General features: G+C 39.8%; 1 protein-coding gene across 1 annotated transcript in view; it reads left to right on the forward strand.

Moving 5' to 3' along the window:
- Nucleotides 1-341: 341 nt before the first annotated feature.
- palm1b (paralemmin 1b) overlaps nt 342-14,464 on the forward strand; it is a 51,716-nt gene continuing 37,593 nt past the window's right edge. The window contains exon 1 of the mRNA XM_033988864.2: nt 342-790. The gene's annotated coding sequence lies outside the window, so the exon portion shown is untranslated. The remainder of the gene's footprint in view (nt 791-14,464) is intronic.

The following is a 14,464-nucleotide window of genomic DNA, read 5'->3' on the forward strand; positions in this document are numbered from 1 at the left end:
CTATTTCGGGATGCAGATGTGGAAATGTAATGTGGGTCAGTGACAATAGAAAACACAAAAAAAGGGCTGACACTGTATCTGGCGCAATAGGGCAAATGAGGGCGGGGACAGACAGGGCACGTGCTCACAACCCACCAACCCTTCAGTAAACAATTTTTCTAGGGGCATTAAGCGTGATTGTGTAACATCCAACCATGCAATCCCAGTGTAAAAAGAAGAAGGATACACGTTTGGTCGGTAGGTGGAGTCGTGCGTCAAGGGACCAAAACAGCCATGCAAACCGCTACACTGTGCGCCCATAATGAGGTTGAGCTTGTGTTTTTCTGCAACGAAACGCGCGCGGAGGGTTGTATCGCGCGCGTCATGTGATAAGCGCTCGTGGACAAGAGCCAGCAGCGTCCGACCAGCAGCCTATCTCTGTCACCGCGCGCACGCTGTCAGAGAGCCCCCTTTTTTTTATCTCCAGCAAGCAGGGGAGGGGGCGTATCCTTTCACCCCCCCCCTCCTCTTTTCTCTCCCCTTCAGCACAGCGCTCAGAGTCTCCACACTTTGGCACTCAACATTCAACCTGCTCCAGACGACGCCCATTCCTCGTTATTCTTCTTCCAGTTCTTGCTCCGCGCGTTGGCATCACTCGCCCCAACAACAACAACAACCCAAGGAGGAAGAGGAGCGAAGAGGAGGGGTAGGAGAGAGGCAGAGAGGGGGTGCTGGGTTATTCCGAAGAAGTAACACTCAAAAAAACCAAGGCTGTTTTGGAAAAAGGAGGGAAGCGATCTGCGTAATCTGAGTAAGTCTGGATCTATTTTCTCGTGCGTAAAAGCAGATTTGCGCGTTTTCGCTGGGTACAGTATTTTGATTTCCTAAATGTCAAGTTTACCCAACCCCTCCTGCATCAATTGGGGGATGTTATAGGAGTGGGAAGGATAAAAACACGGCAGCATCAGTGCGCAAGGGTACGGCGCGTGACTGTCAACATCTAAGACACGCGATACGTTTAAATCACACAGATGACACCTTGTTTGGGAGTGTTTTAGGAACGAAACGTGACAAAAATATCTAAAGACATGCCACTGGGCCTGTTTTGGTGTTATGCAGTGTTAGGTTTGGTATCCAGGCCGACAGGTGTAACAGGACGTCGTGTTTACGCGGATGTTTTCGTGCGCTATTGATCTATTTTGCCCACATTAAAGTCTTGTGTGTGTGTAGGATGAGGCTGGTTTTGTTACGGTGGCGCCGTGGCATTGGGTCGTCCGGGAGGGATGCTGTTGCTGCTGCTGCTGCTGCACGGTGGCGGGCTGAGGAAGAGGAGAGGGAAAGAAGGGGAGTGTTGTGATGTGAGCGCGAGATCCAACATGGCGCGGTCGGGATGATAAACCATGGCCATTACATACTCCTGTCTGGAATTTGCACTGAACAGAAGTGGAATCTCGTGGGTCTTGAGGAAAATTGAGCGCTCATAATGTGTCCACGTCTCTCTATTCTACTACATAAGCCCCACTTGACTCCTAACACTTGAATAGCTGTTATAATATCATTTGGATCAGGTCCACTAACTTGCTCCTTGATCCCAGTTCAGCAGGTACAATCACAACTAGACTCATGCTGTTTTTGTTTGGCTTTTGTCCATTGTTTCATAGCTGGGAACAGATGAAACTCGTCTGGATAATTCCTTTGTTTACATGTCCGGTTAAGTTCTATCATGGTTGAGCGTAAACACAAAACGCCCATGTGGTTATGCAAGAAATCCCAGAAGTTTTCAGACACTGCAGGCCAAGTGAAGCTTTACAAATGAAATTGCAAATGACACCTGTTGGATAGCCAGATGGTGCAATTACGAGAACATTTTAGAGGTGATAAAACTGAGGATATTGAAGATATTGCCATGAGAACAGTTAGGGGTGATTAAAAAGAGGGATATCCTTTGTGAGATGTTTTGCGGGTGAAGTCAGATGTGTCCAGAATAAGATGGTTTGCACATGTACAGGGTGGCCCAAAAGTCACTGACACTTTTAAATCTTCAGTAGCTCCTATAATTCTTAACTTATACTCACCAAATTTTAGCAGTAGATAGATTGAGATTTTTGGCAATATATACGGTTATAATTGTTCACTTACACTTGAACTTATCACTACTTAAACTAGAGGAAGTGTCCACCATTTTTATTTCACACTGAACAGCTCGATCCAACACACTTTACATAACATTTAAAGCATTTCCGGGCTTATGTCTCTTATTTGATCCTTGATATTAGGTTTTAAGTCGTTTATCATCTTAGGTTTATTCACAAACACATTTTCTTTAAGATTGCCCCACAGGAAGAAATCGGGACTAGTCAGGTCTGTGGAGATCACATACTGCCCCCTGTCTGTGAAAAACACTTGGTATTAAAATATCGAATTTGACCCATGTGACTCAAAGTCCCACTGTACAATGAGGGTTCATTCCTTGGTGCTGTATTTGCTCAGATTAATGTCGGAAGAGTCGTTCTAAATGCTCTGAAAAAATGAAAGAAAAGTATTTAGAAACAAAAGAGTTATGAGTTTTTTTCAACTGTCAGTGACTTTTGGACCACTCTGTACCATGGAGGGATAGTGAAGAGTCTAAGTGAGTATTCTGTGGACATTGAGACGAGGACCAGACGGATGTTGTCAGATATCGCGATTGATAACATGGAAGTTGGTTTGTTGGCTCATCCCTGTAACTTTTTAATTCTGATGCAGCTCTAGTAAGTGAGAACTGAAGCAGAACTGAAGAAGGATGAGTGGCAAAGTGTCCAACTGTCAGATTTCTTGTACTAATGGACCTTAATGGACAACTGAGCGATTACACATTTACACATTTTGCCACACAATGTCGTATCATTGTCCATAATCTATGCCTTCTTTTTGCTTTGGATTGTGCCATTGCTTGAGCCAAACACGAGGCAAAATGCTCAACTCTCCATATGCATCACTTGTTTGCCAAAGTTCACCACGTGTCCTGTTTTGTATGTGTGAGGCATGTACTGTCCACTCTGGCCCCCTGCATAGTGCTAATGCAGACCTATATCCGTTATGGGGCTCTGTGTTGTGTCAGCAGCTCACAGTGGAGCTGACAGCACTTGTCCATTTGGTCCAATCACAGAGCGGCGTTACAGCTCTGGACAGTGGACCGTGTGTCTGTGTGTATTTTAGTGTCAGGCCGATTGTGAGAAACAAAAAAGATGGACCCAGGTGCTGAGTGTGTCCTGGTTTGACTTTGTGGACACTAGGGAACAGTGGGTGCTTTAACAGAGAAGATACAAAACAATGGAAGTGTAAAGTGCTGATACGGATGTGTTGTATTTTTAAATGTGCAGGATTTATCAGCTCAAGTATTAATGCCATAAGTTAGCATCAGTTTGGTATTGTCTTTGGAAACTTTTGTGCTGCAATTGACCTTATCTGACCAGCCAATCGCTTCTACACTGTGTTTGAATGAAAAAGGGTCTGGAAAAACACTGTCCTAAAGTGTGACAGTCCAATCAAGACAACTTCTCTAAAAGTTCTTGTAACATACAGAAGAAAATACACTGCCTGGTCAGAAAAAAAGGTCATAACCTCTAATATTTGGTTGTTCCGCCTTTAGCTTTCATCATTCGCTGTGGTATTGTTTCGATTTCGCTTCTGCAACGTCACAAGATTTATTTCCATCCAGTGTTGCATTAATTCTCCACCAAGATGTTGCATTGATGATGGTCGAGTCTGACGCTGCACAAAGCTTCTCCAGCACATCCCAAAGATTCTCAATGGGGTTAAGGTCTGGACTCTGTGGTGGACAATCCATGTGTGAAAATGACGTCACAATTTGAGCCCGATGAATCCTGGCATTGTCATCTTGGAATATGCCTGTGTCATCAGGGAAGAAAAAATCCACTGATGGAATAACCTGGTCATTCAGTATATTCAGGTGTCAGCTGACCTCATTCTTTGAGCACAGACTGTTGCTGAACCTAGACCTGACTCGTACCTATAGGCTCGTACCTATTTGCTTAGTTAAATCCAGGTGGTGACTTTTTATATAACATCTTTTACCTGAGATAAGTAACAGTTTAGTGCTTTGATTGTTGATTCTGCAGAAATCTACGCTGTTTCCTAGTCCTCTGGGTTATTTGAGTTCTACTTTGACTGTTTTTTTTAGTTTTTTTTTAGATGTAAGCCATGTTTGTTCTGACACAAAGCAATCATGCATTTCTCTGATCGTTCAATCCGCTTGTCAATCATTTCCAACTGAATTCGGGGAGACAGGATACAGTTCCAGACCTACTCGTTGTTCTAAAGTTTTGTTAAAGTGTGTGGTTCTTGGTGGTTCTCCTGTTTAGGGAACTGGTTATTGGTAGAACATCCGCCGTGATGAACCCTGAGATATAGAATCTTTGTAAAAAAAAAGCATCTATCTGTATATTTCTATAACAGGGGGAAAGGCAGATTTATTTTCAAGCACAATTTGTACAGAAGTTAACCATTAAAATGACCTTTGGAGACAGATTTCAACATAATCAAGAGTAGATGACTTTTGCACACATTCAGCTCGACCGTTCCAGATTTTAGCCGCACAAAACTCAAATACCGATTCCCCGAGTTTAGTCTTGACTCTGGGCAACAAAACTGCCGCTCAGTGTGAAGGCCAATTTTGAAACTTTAGTCTGTAATGAGAAAAACGTTTAGCTGTATCTGGACCTGGCAGATGACACTAAAATCAAGTCACGCAGTAATCACGTCAATCATATCATCGTGTAGCAATCACGACAGGTTTTCTGCCATGTAAATCCCTTCTCTGAGCATGTGTTAGGTCTCACAGCCACATACTTGACATTGTGGGAGTTAACGGCAGCTCCTACTTTGCATGTGATAATGCTACCAGCCGTATTACACAACGCTTCAGTCTACTGTTCGGCTGTGTAACCGGTTGGTACAGAATCATGCAGTCTTAGGTAGCGTTGGGCCTCATATCTGGCCTCAAGCGATAGCCCCTCGGTGATGGATGTGGACAGTTACCCTCATTGACCTTGCTGCCATTAAGAAGCCATTGGTGCAGTGGTAGTGGTTACAAAATCAGATCCCAGCAAACTGTCCCTGGAAAATTAATGATGTGAAATTGGAGCGTAGACCCTTACACCAACACTAAAATATTCAGTCACTTATAAAATAAAATAAGAAAAAATCCAGACATTATGACAAAAAGTATTATAATAGAGACGCTAACCAAAAAAATTAATAAATAAAAAAATGCTGACATCAATACCGATTATTTAGAATCCAGACGAACCAATGATAGATAAGATTTGTCGATATTTTTAGGTCAGTATGTGAGTCCGAGTTGGATTCTTTTCCCAAACTTATGTGCCTTTTTTTCTGGAGTATAAGTCGCGCTTTTTTTCATAGTTTGGCTTGGGGTGCGACTTATAGTTCAGAAAATACAGTACACAAGTTTGCGAAAAGAATCCAAATCGGACTCACATATTGACCCAAAAATATCAACAAATCTTATCTATCATTGTTTTTTTTCACTACTACTCGAATGCGATTAATATGTGAAATATATGTTTTTTCTTCTGTATTATGCATTTTTTGGCTGGTGCGACGTATACTCCAGCGCGACTTAAACTCCGAAAATACAAACTTTAATACAAACTCACCCACATCCCCTTTAAGAGAGCTGTGTAGTCTCGTTTTCTGCAGTATCTCTTTGCACTGAAGTGTTCAAATAAAGCTTATGTGTACTCTTTAGGCCAGAACAAAATATCGGCCTGTGCTGGAGATTTATTTATTTATTTAAAAGGGACAATGCACATTAATAAACACCAGTAAAAAAAATACACGTGCAAATGTGCCGAAGTTCGCTGCACAGCTAATTTTCATTCGCAGTCCCTCAACATCTAAAACGGGACAAGAGACAGGACAACACAAACAACAATCAAACAACTCCACAGATCACAAAAAATTCACACTCCATACGGTCTAAAGTGCCTATTTATAAAGTCCGTATGTGGCTAAAGTGCTTCCAGTAATTTTAAAGTGCTGTAGTGTTCTAATAAATACGTTAATTTAGTTTAAAGCCAGTTCAGTCCAGACGTGTTAGTCGTCTCCTGCCGCTCAGAGACGACCGAGACACTAGAGTTTACGGAGCACCCTCAGGTCCTAAAACATTCATACATATATACAGATTTAAGGCCGAATGTCAATGCGCTAAACAGTGGAAATATCGGCCTGATATATCAACCAACCCATCTGTCTATCTATAGTCATTAATACATCTCAAAAAGTTACGGTAATAAAAAGCTGAAAAAGAAAGTTCTACAGCGCGTGTAGCTTTCTCACTTCTGGGACTTTCAGTGCTGGTTCAACAGTCTCACAATAATCTTTCCCTGTATTGTAATAAATAGAAGTTGCAGGTGCGTGAAATAAATAGACTGGATCATAAATTAAACATTTTTGGTGTTTTGGACCAAATCTATTTTCTCTTCTCTTGTTTTTCCTTCCCGATAGTCGGTTTTTTGAGAGTTTTGTGTCCTATATGTCTCACATTACCAGCCCCTGCCTCCGTCCTCCAACTTCTACAGAGATTATTCAGAAGACGATTTGATTGTCTTTGTTTTTCTTGCAACTAAACTGTCTTTTCCTGAACATGTCATTTTTAGTTCTTTTTATCTCAGAGGGAAAATGCTGTCTTGTCTTATGAGCGGCCGCAGCGCAAACACTCAGCTCATATGACCATCAGCAGTGGGGAATATCAAAAGCACTATTCACAAGACACTGAACAAACATCTATCTATCTACGCACACGTTATGACTACAGACCAGATGTGAAAGCAGAAATACTTGGGTTTTCAGTTTGAAGTAGCTCTGCAAAAATTTTACGCGAGAAAGACACAAATTTGACGGTTTTCTGTTCAAATATACCGATACTTACATCCAATAAATCAACTCCAAGTCTCCATATATTACAAAAAACAAGTCTACAAAGGCTATTCTGACCATGACTACAGCAATAAACAAGAAGGTTAAGCTACTTTTTATTGATCCCTATAGGAAAATGTGTCCTCTGTGTTTGTTCCATCCTTCAATGCCGCTGGGACAAAAAAACTGCTGCGCCATCTCCAGATCGAGAAGTAGTGTTGGTCAGGACTGTTTGCTGAAGGATGTGACCTGTATTTAGGTTGATGGGGGAAAGGAGTACGCAGAGGAAACCCACCAAGATATAATGACCCAGAAAACATGTAAACTGCACAGAAAACTGCTAAAAAGTGAGGCGAGTGAGTGTAAGTCGCAAAATCTGGTTCTGATACTGTTAGATAGCTGCTAATACTACTACTACTGCTAATTTTTTTGTTGTATTGTCCATTTTATGATTAATTTAGCCAAAAAAAAAAAAAAAAAAAGTCGCCACCTGGATTTAATTAAGCAAATATGTTGTCGTTGCTGCAGTTGGTCCGGTTTAGGTTCAGCAGAATGAGGTCAGCTGACACCTGAATATACTGAATGACCAGGTTATTCCAATGGATTTTTTCTTCCCTGATGACACGGGCATATTCCAAGATGACAATGCCAGGATTCATTGGGCTCAAATTGTGACAGAGTGGATCAGGAGCATGAGATGTCATTTTCACACATGGATTGTCCACCACAGAGTCCAGACCTTAACCCCATTGAGAATCTTTGGGATGTGCTGGAGAAGCTTTGTGCAGCGTCAGACTCGACCATCATCAATGCAACATCTTGGTGGAAAATTAATGCAACACTGGATGGAAATAAATTTTGTGACGTGGCAGAAGTGAAATCGAAACAATGCTGCATCAAAGTTAAAAGCGGAACAACCAAATATTAGAGTGTGTGTCCTTTTTTTGGCCTGGCAGTGTATATTCTGGTGTAATGACAAGATGAAATGGTTGTTTCATTCTAAGGTTTATAAGTTGGCATAATTTCTCGGTAAAGCCTGGAAGAAGCGGCCAATGAGTTTGTTTAACCTTCTAAAACCCGAGCTCTTTCATGGCTTTATTAATTTCTCTTTGTGATTTGGGCTGATTGGGACCTGATGAGTGTGAAAAACTAAGAATTATCTTTTTACATTATGTAGTTTCTGAGAAAAGTGATGTAAAATGAATGTCCTCATATGTGGACATTTTAATCGTTTTGACAAAAAAAATTTATAATGATTTGCAAAAACTATCAAGTTCCTGGACACAGCAACGCAGAGTAAAAACAAAATGAGAAACAACAATTGTGCCTCTTGGAACAATGTGTCTCGTGTGAAGAGCTGCAGACAGGAGCAGGAGACATGTGCCTTTATAAAGAAAAATAAATAAATAAAAAATATTCTGAACATTCTAAACTCTTAAAAATATTCTAAATTGAACATTTTTGCATTGTTGCTGTTCTTTTATGCTGTTCTACTTCTTCTAAAAATGTGCACTGTGGCCTAGACAACCCAGAAAGTGCAGGTCCTAGGAGGTTAAATGAGTCTATTGGTATTTGTAAGAAACGTCTGGAAACTGTATTATATTTTGTTAGCGGTGTCTTATAAACCCAATAAAGGACTCGGCATTTTTTGTATGCAACACACGATAATAAAATGGATTAAATCATTCATTCACTACCACCACCACTACTACTGGTACTACTAATACTGCTACAAAAATCAATATCTATCCCTTTATTCTTCTTTCAAATACAAACTACAGCGTGTTTCAATTGGACAGGAAAGAAAGCCTTCACAAACACTTACCCCGCTCAAGCCGTGGCCCTCTTAGAGCCTTAAGTGGACGTTGGCCCGGTGCCACGAGGGGAGGCACCTATTGTCTTAATGGTTTTGTACACAGTTAGAGGAATAATACAGCTTTCTCATATCCGGCTGTGCGGAGCTGAAACTGGGGAGCAGACCAGGACACGGCGGCGGTGGGGGGCGCTGCACGGACAAATGGACGAGCCGTTCACGCTGTGCTGATAGGAGTAATATGACGCTAATGTAGTTATACTCTTTTAGCCCGAAGATGCAAACTCAGGTGAAAGGAAGAGGCAGCGACGACTTCTTCTGTGGTCATTTGAGAGATCAAAAATGGCTGACTTATGTGCAACTTAGCATTTTAAAACCTCGTGCAAAGTGCTGAGTAGTGTGGTTATGTTTTATTTTGGTGTTTTGGGTTCTGTAATGGCCAAACTTGTTCTCAAAGTTGATGGAGATGCAAGAAATGAGCAAGTGAGTAAGTCTAATTTGAAATCATTATTATTATATGTCAAAGATAAACATTTTGGGAGAATATTTCATGTTTTATTCCTCATTACTGATGCAACACATGCTTTAAAAGACACTGTTTACGCCCTTTTTCTAGGAGTGACATGTATTTATTTGATAAGGACAGTGCATATTAGTGAACATCTGTAACAGTCGCCAAAAGAGCACTGTTTTTTCCAAATTTTCATCTCCATAATTTGCTAATGCGCTAATCCGTCCCTTGAAAAAGCAGCTAACGAATGGACGGTCCTAGCAAATGGAATGGGATTTTTTTGTAATTGACTGGAGCTCCACACAGTCTGTCACAGTTTGCAAAATGAAGCTGCATATTGGGCGAGTGCATCTGTCTTTTGCCGTTATTACTTCCTTCTCTTCTGTTTTGTTTTCTAAATCACTCGTCCTTATTCGTTCTTCCAGCTAAAGTAGTTGTTGCTACATGTAAATCTTGAACTTTGCCTTGAACCAAATTATAGACATTATCAGATCCAGTAAGACGGGACTTCAGTGAGGGCTTTAGGGCTTTGCTGCTAATGGAAAAAAAAGTGGTTTTAATATTGTGTGTGACCACGATTACATAAACAATCCAAACAAAGAGGTAATGAGGGTCAAGTGAGGTCAAGTGGACTCTGCAGAGGAGGAAGCTTGAATTAACCAGATAGAGCAAATACTGAGGAAATGTACAACTACTGCTCTGAAAATCATTATGTAATAATAATCATGAGTAACATGATAATTAAAGGTGGAGCTGCAGGGCCTGCTCATCTCCATGGAGATTTTATTGCTTTGCCCGGAATGTTCCACAGTCTATTTAATTATTGCTCAGATTGCTCAGAAATATCTCAAAAACATCCATTCTTATGTGTGCGGTCTCACTGTAGATCTTGCCTGGTGGGGGCACTTGCTTGTCTCCATGGAGATAGAGACACTTAATGCCATAATTTGGAACATTCCAGACAAATCAGTTTCCATGGAGACAAGTTGGACAAAAAAGTACATGCATCCATAAAGTAGTCATCCATTTCCGATCCATTTTCTTCTGCTTTAAAACAACAAAATGTCAATTATACAGCTGTAGAAGGCTTTAGTGGAGAGATGGAGAGGCTGAGGTGGCTGTGGTTCTGCTGCTGTGGTAGAGCATGCATTTATATAAATGTCTTGAGATGTGATTAGGAAGTAAAAAGAAGACAGGAAAATGCCTTCCTCCTGGTTGAGTTTATGATGTATGTTTATTTTCAATTATTCATTTATGTTTATTTGTACAGAGAGAGCCCAGTGAGAGCATCAGACTCTTTCTCCTCAGCGCCGCGTTCAAATACAGAACAGAACAAACAAAAACAAAACAAAAACAAAATAAATAACTGCACATGTCCATTGAAAACATTAAAAGCAGGAGCATGTGTGAGTAGAAATGTTTATCACTAGATTGTTTTATTATTTCATCGAGTGCACAGAGGTTTTAAATTCATCACGAGTTATGAAACGAAGCCTCTCTTACATTTATTCAATTACATATGTTTTATTACAGGATGAGCAGGGTTCTCTGCACAGATCTGACCTGTAACTAAACCTGGAGGTGTCAAGTTTAATGCTATACTGTGGAACATTCCAGGCAAAGCAATAACATCTCCATGGAAACGAGCTGGTGACGGACACTCTACTTTTAATTATACTTGTCTTGTCAAGTTTTCTCAACAGACTTTCCCCCAAACTTCAATGAACTAAAGGCAAAAGGAAAACTACCACTTCATGACATCACAAGGTGGGACAGAGCATTTTGGGCTTTGGAGATATAGACAGACTAATAATGCAGTATTACTCTAAGAAAACATAACTCTAGGTATGTTTTAGAGGAAGTAACAACATTAAAACTTTAGAAAAACCTTACCTGATGATGTCATGCTGTGGTAATTTAATTTAATTTAATTTTAATAGTTTTTTTTATTTAATATTTTTTATTTTATTATTTTTATTTTATTTTTTAATTTTACTCTTATTTTTTTGTATTTTATTTCTCTATTTTTATTTACCATCTTTATTTACACAGGGGAACCCAATGAGAACAGAGCATTTTGATCTTTGCAGATGTAGACATGCAGGATTACTCAGCAAAACACAAGTCTAGGTACGTTTTTGACGACGTACCAACATTAAGACTTTACTAAAACCTCACATGAGTCAATTTTACTTCATAAAACTTGAATTGAATCATTATTATAAAACAAAATGTCCAAAAAATGACCCCAGAATTACCCCCGTCCAACCGTTTACAAGCCTATTAGAGACCGTCCCGTCCATCTCCTCGCTGCCCTCCTCAGTGATCTGTTATTTATTGCCGCAGTGAGAGGGAGAAGAAGCTTTGACCTTTGACCTTTGGAACACTAACACATGACTTCAGAGGATATCCGTCAGCTTTTATTGGCACCGCGGTGTTTATGTTTGACCCAGAGTGTGTGAGGTTGGACATGGGAGTCTATTAGGGGCCCCGTGTGACATGGTACAATGGCGGAGTGTCAAAATGCAAAATATAAGGGAGGAGCTGCATTGTCTCGGAGATCTTACGGGTCGGAGGAAGGAAGAAGAGGAAGTAGGGAGGAGAGCGGAGAAGTGGCTTTGTAACGAGAAAGGGGTTTCAGATTTCCCTTTCCTCACTTTTAATGAAAGTCCTGGGTCATTAGGCGCAAAGAGACACTTCCATCTTCCATCATCTGCCTCGAGTAGGGCTGGGCGAGATGACAAAGAAATTCATCACATTTTCCCTTATACGGAACGACCACAATTTGCGAAAATGTTTTATTTTTGCAGTAAAACGCCTTGCAGAATTGATCTTCCGAACATAAACTATGCAAACTTTGAAATTAGTGCCATTAAACACGAAAACTAGTCAAATGTTTTCCTCCAAAGTCTGAACTCTGCTCCAAACCACATTTTTTTTTACTGACTGAGGATTCACTGTAGAGCGTTTAGTTAAAAAGCGTGTAATTGGCGTTTGGTGATGATGGAATCTTGATTTTGATTAAAATTCATTGAGCTGTTAGGTCTATAGCTGCAAGTGCCAGAAAAGTGTGCCAGAAAGTTGTAGCGAGTCACACAAAAAGAAAATCAGCAGTTTATAATGTAATGGTTGAGCTGTTATGTTTGTGTCAAAGTCTTAATTCTTAATAGTCTGAAGCTTTTGCTTAAAGGTCCTGTATTACGCAAAATGGACTCTTCTTATGTTTTTACCTTCTTTAAAAACAGACCTGGAGTTGTGTCTTGTTTCATTTACACATGTTTGAGTAACACTTTATTATTAGCTCAAAATGCGCTCTGTTCCACCTTGTGATGTCATGGAGTGGTTATTTTATTTATTTTATTTTTTTTTATTTATTTAAAATTTTACTTATTTTTATTTTATTCATTTTAATTTCATCTATTTATCTTTATTTATTTTATTATTTATTTATGTATTTATTTTTATTTTATTCATTTTTATTTTATTTATTCATTTATTTATCTTTATTTATTTATTTTTATTTTTATTTATTCTTTTATTCATTTATTTATCTTTATTTGTACAGGGGAACCCAGTCAGAATACGTGGCCTCTCTTTTTCATAGGCGTCCTGTTTAAAATACGATACAAGCAGAAAAATGCAAACAAAATACTATAAAAAGTATACGACTCCATATTAAACATTAAAAACAGGTGAAGGTGTGAGTATAAAACAGTTTTCAAGTTAATGCCCAACTTTTACCTTTAGTTCAGTAGAAATGGGCAATTCCAGGGTTGAAATGATCCAAATGATTCTAGAAATGAAGGTGTGTGGAGTTTAAAAACACAGTGGAGCACTTCCTGTATTACCACATGATGACATCACAAGGTGGAACAGAGTGTTTTATGTTTGAGAGAAGAACTCAGCCTAAATATGCAGGTGTGTTTGTGCGTTAAACATGTGTGAATGAAACAAAACACAACTCTAGGTCTGTTTTTGATTATGACATAGATCAGAAAATAGCATAATATGGCAATTGGTCAAACTGTCATTCACACAGACGTTTGTTTTATATAAAAGCTTGAACACCGTATTTCAAATGGTCGGTCAGGGCAAGAAAATGCTGCAATGCAAGGTTCAAGAACAGTCGGAGAATAGAAACTTGAAAGATTTACACTTGACATTAAACTAGCACAACCCAAAACATCAACTTTACCTCCAGTTATTAAAATGCTTTGATTATTTTGATGTATTCGTCGCTCTGAGGGGGTTTGGGTCACTTTTGCAGCTGTTTTCGTTACATAATCCCGCTCTGTTTTACATTAACTCAGCAAAAACAGACATTTCCACTCTTTTAGATTAAACGATACTTGTGACTCAGTTTAACCTCATTAAAAATTATTATAAAGTCGGGAATTATCCGCATGATGTTGATTGCACCAAAAACATCACACAGGCTAAGCTATTTTCACCACGTTAGCTGTTTATAACGTGTCTTCGTGGGAAAATGCCAATGATAATCGCAAAATTGGGCAACGTCAGCATCATATTTGAACGTTTGAATCTATAAAAAGCTGCATTTTTACATGTTAATCCCTCCGTCTTTGTCCATCTGATATTTTCCTTGTAATTGTTGTAAGCCTGAAATCTAATAGTGCAATAACAAGCTCCTCAGATCGGCACATCTCCGTATGTTTGAGCGCTGGATTAAAACCACAATTGCAGGTTGTTTTGGTGTTTGCTGAAATAATCCAGATTAAGAGTGATGAAACCCAGTGATACTCTCCCCGTGTTACTGCAGATACAGATTACCTCGGATGTCCCGCTCACACGCTGCTGCTCTCCGTGGCCTCGGTGACCTCTGTACTTCCAGTCAGTCGTTTGAATAATGCATAGTTTCATTTTGTTCACATGAATGCAAATGGCCTGCAAAAATGTTCCACAATAACAGGCTTTGAAATGCAGTCTTGCTCAGTTGCGCCATAGTTCTGTACATATCCTGTCTAAAAAAGATCATTTCCAAATGTAGAGTTTCTCAAAATGTGGTTTGCATTATTGTCGGGGTGTAGTCGTAGAATTTGTTTAATCCGAGTTTAGTCCTGGTTCTTATTTTCTCGTCCGTACATTTTCTTTCACTTATCACGGGTCGTGGGGCAGCGGTTAAAGCAGGGACTCCCAGACCAAGGCCGAGAGACACAGTCCCTCCGGAGTGTCCTAAGTCTTCCCTGGGGACTCCTCCC

Source organism: Periophthalmus magnuspinnatus, chromosome 22, assembly GCF_009829125.3.
Source record: "Periophthalmus magnuspinnatus isolate fPerMag1 chromosome 22, fPerMag1.2.pri, whole genome shotgun sequence".
Taxonomy (NCBI): Eukaryota; Metazoa; Chordata; class Actinopteri; order Gobiiformes; family Gobiidae; genus Periophthalmus; species Periophthalmus magnuspinnatus.